Below are 3,835 nucleotides of genomic sequence, written 5' to 3' on the forward strand. Positions count from 1 at the left end.
CCATTTGCTGTTCTCCCTTACCACACAAGCATAAAAGCAACCCAGATTAAGCTATTGCTTTGATCTTGCTCATTCTTTGTTACACATATTGAGTAGGTTACGTATGACTTTAATAAATAAGAAAAGAGGGAGGAAAAAAAGAGATGGCAATTCATGGCTTTTGTACCTGTGCAGACATATTCAAGCAAGACAATCTAGAGCAATGCTTTCCAAAGAACCATAAGTTAATCCCTCTTTCTGTGACACATTTACTATTTATATCATCATACACAGTGTCAAATTACATCTCTTAATAACCATTTCAGCCAGTTGAACTACAACTACAATGTACTATTTAAGACTGTATGTGAAACTATATAGAGATGCCTGTATATTCTTGTGGCTGTGGTCAAGAATGTGGCACTCCATTGCTCTAGGTGCTAATTTTATTTTTTTTAAAGTGATTGAACAGATTAAAGGCAGTGAAAGAAGTGGATCTGCTTAATGCCCATGTGAGATTGTTTGAAAAGTTTGAGGAAAATATATTCTTAAGGGGATATGTTAATTCTGTGATCATTTTTGTTAGAATTAGTTTTAAAAATGTTATGTTTACCATGGATATCTGTATCTTATGTGCATTCTGGACCTGAGGAGAGCAGGAGTTAATGCTTGCACTGAGTGCAATGACAGAATGTAGAAGATCATAAAATCCTGGCTCTCCAAGAGCAGGAAGAACACTGTAGCATTCCTGCTATGAAGTAGCAAGATCTTAGGCAGCTGTCTTGCGTTCACGGTACATCTACAAGCAGATACGTCAGTAGACTGGTGTGGCTAAACAGGGAGCTTGGTGGAGCTCCAGTGCAAAAAGGCAGTATAGAGGAGATGGAAGCAGGGGCAGGCTACAGTGGACGAATTTAGAAACACTGCCTGAGTATGTAGGGGTAGCCTCAGGAAATCCAAAGCTTAAATGCAGTTGAGACTTGCACGGGAAGTGTAACAAGAAGAGCATTCACTGGTATCTTAGTATAAAAACACTGTGCAAGGAAAATGTGGGACCACTGCTGAATGGAGGAGGTGATGTAGTGACAGCAGACACAGATAAAGCTGAGGTATTCAATGGTTTCTTTGTCTTCTTCAACAACAAGCTATCCCATTTCTCTGTGCTTAGGGCAAGAATTCAAAGAGAACTACCAGCAGTAGCCAAGGGTTGAGTCAGGGATTACTTGAGAGAGTTTGACTGGAAAGCTCCATGGGACCAGACAGACCACATCCAAGGTGCTGAGAGAACTGGTTGATGTCTCTGCAAGGCCACTCTATCACCTTTGAAAGGTTATGGAGATCATGGAAGGTTCCTAATGACTGGAAATAGGAATAACAGCCTTCAAAAAGGTCAGAAAGACAATCTAGGGAACTATAAGCTGATCAGCATCACTTTGGTCCCCATGGAACTTAATGATGCCAGTCCTCTCAGAGCACATTTCTGGGCATATGAAGGAGGAGAAGCTGATTGGGAATGATCAGCATGTATCTACCATGGGTAAGTCATACCTGACCAGCCTGATTGTGTTCTATGATAAAATGACTGGATTTGTGGATGAGGGGAGAGCAGTGGATGTCACTTATCTGAACTTTAGCAAGGCTTTTGACACTGTCTCCAGCAATATTCTTGCATCTGATTTAGGATGTTATGGTCTGGATGGGTCGACAACCAGATGGGTAAAAATCAGTTGGGTGATTGGGCTCAGAGGAGAGTTGTTGATGGGTTGTACTCTATCCGGGGGACAAACAGAGTGCTACAGGGGTCTATATACTGGGACTGTCCAGTTTAACATCTTTATCAATTACCTGGAGGAGGTGATGAAGTCCACTTTCATCAAGTTTGCAGATGACACCAAATTGGAGGGAACAGTGGATACGCTGGTGGGCAGGGCTGCCACACAGAGGGACCTAGGCAGGCTGGAGGAATGGGCCAACAGGAACCTTATGAAATTCAGCAAGGACAAATGCGAAGTTTCCTTTGTCTGGGAATGCCAAGTCCTTGCACAGATACAGGCTGGAGCTGACTGGCTTTACTGAGAAGGCCCTGGGGAGTCCTGGCAGACAGCACGCTGCCTGTGCGTCAGGAGTGTGCCCTGGCAGCAAAGGCGGCTAACAGCATCCTGACTGTGCTGGAGGGAGCGCAGCCAGGAGCTTGAGGGAAGGGATTATCCTCCCGCTCAGCACCTGTTAGACCACATCTAGACACTGTGTCCTTTTGAGCCTCCCAGTACAGGAAAGGCATTGAAAAATTGGAGCCAAGTTCAGCTGAGGGCCCCCAAGATGGTTGGAGCTGGAGCCGTGAGGAGGAGCTAAGGGAACCCAATTTGTTCAGCCTGGAGAAGAGCTGGCTTCAGGTGGACCTCATAGCAGCCTGCCAGGACCTATGAGGGGGTCTTCAAGAAGATGAAGCCAGGCTCTTCACAGTGATGATAGGTGGGTGGACAAGAAACAGCGGGGATAAATTGAAACAAGAAAGGTTCAGACTGGGAATAATGAAAAGAAAAACATGGGAAAACCATAATATTGGGATTGGGTAAAATGGTTCAGGTGCCGAGCTCTAACAGACCATACATAAATCCTGAATAGTCAGACACCATTTCCTGTGCTCCTGGCTCCATCTGCTTCATGTAGAAACCTAAGGTACTTTACCCACCACAGTGAGTTTCTATTGGCTAGCAGTGAAACCTGTGATATAGCCCAAATTCTTAATTATAACAAGAATGTTTTTTCTGCAAAACACAGCTATAATATTTGAGTTAGTGCAGGTTCAAGCTTGTGTCCGCATGGCATGGTGCAGAGCTGTATGGACCTACCTGCCAGGTTTCCCGTGTGGGATAGCCTTTTCTAGTTGGCTTGGCCTATGAGTTAAGCTTCTTGGCAACCTGATTAACTGGGGCCTAGTGCTGCGGGAATGGGTTGCACAAGCAGCTGATCACACTTATGCCTGGCTAGCTTGAACATCTGTGCTGCATTCCTCTACTGTCCCTCTTCTGTAGTTAGCAAAGGAACGGCCGCTCCAGGTCTACTTGTTTCAACTGGTATAGCCTTGCCCAATGTTACATGAATACATAGAGGGTAAAAGGGTTGGTTTTGTTTACTTTTTCTATTTAAGAAAGGATGAAGCAGGTGTGGTAGGAGAGGAGGAGGAGGATGGAGGAACTGGGTAGTTCCAGCCTTTCCATTGCAGAAACCCAGCACAAGTTCCTCACTTGCTTCCCTCAGCCATGCAGCCAGAGACTGCGACAGTCATTCCTTCCCATTCATGGAGCATGCTCCGGGATTACTTATAACTCACGGTCTCCTAAAAAAGGCCAGAGTTTCAATTTAGACATGTATTCCCTGATTTTGTACGTGAAGGAGAATGCCTGGTCCAATCTCAGGCAGAGCTTGATCCTGCAGCAAAGTATCGTTCCTCTTTCACCTTCTCCCAGCTCTGAGTTTCCTCATAAAGAACAGGAAAACGGCCTGTTCATGATGATTGTAGCATTAAGGACACCTCTGGATTTTGCCAGCCAGTGGTCTCAATATGGCCAGAGGGTTCCAGAATTTGGACCCTCAGACTGTCAAGCATGTTTTGGTGACTTTTTGGGTCAGAAGTAAAGATGAGGTGTGGAGAGGGTATCAGTGTAATTGTACCTACCCACAGGGATGTTACTATGCCACTTCTGCATGACTAGTAAGAACTGACCTGCTGTGAGTGAGGCTAGCAGCTCTGGGCTTGAATTTCTAAAAGGCGTTACTTTTTCTTGAAACTTGCCTTGAATTAGTCATTAATTCTTTAGCATTACCCATTAATGATTCTAAACTCAAAGTGTTT

Source organism: Calonectris borealis, chromosome 2 (assembly GCF_964195595.1).
Source record: "Calonectris borealis chromosome 2, bCalBor7.hap1.2, whole genome shotgun sequence".
Lineage (NCBI taxonomy): Eukaryota > Metazoa > Chordata > Aves > Procellariiformes > Procellariidae > Calonectris > Calonectris borealis.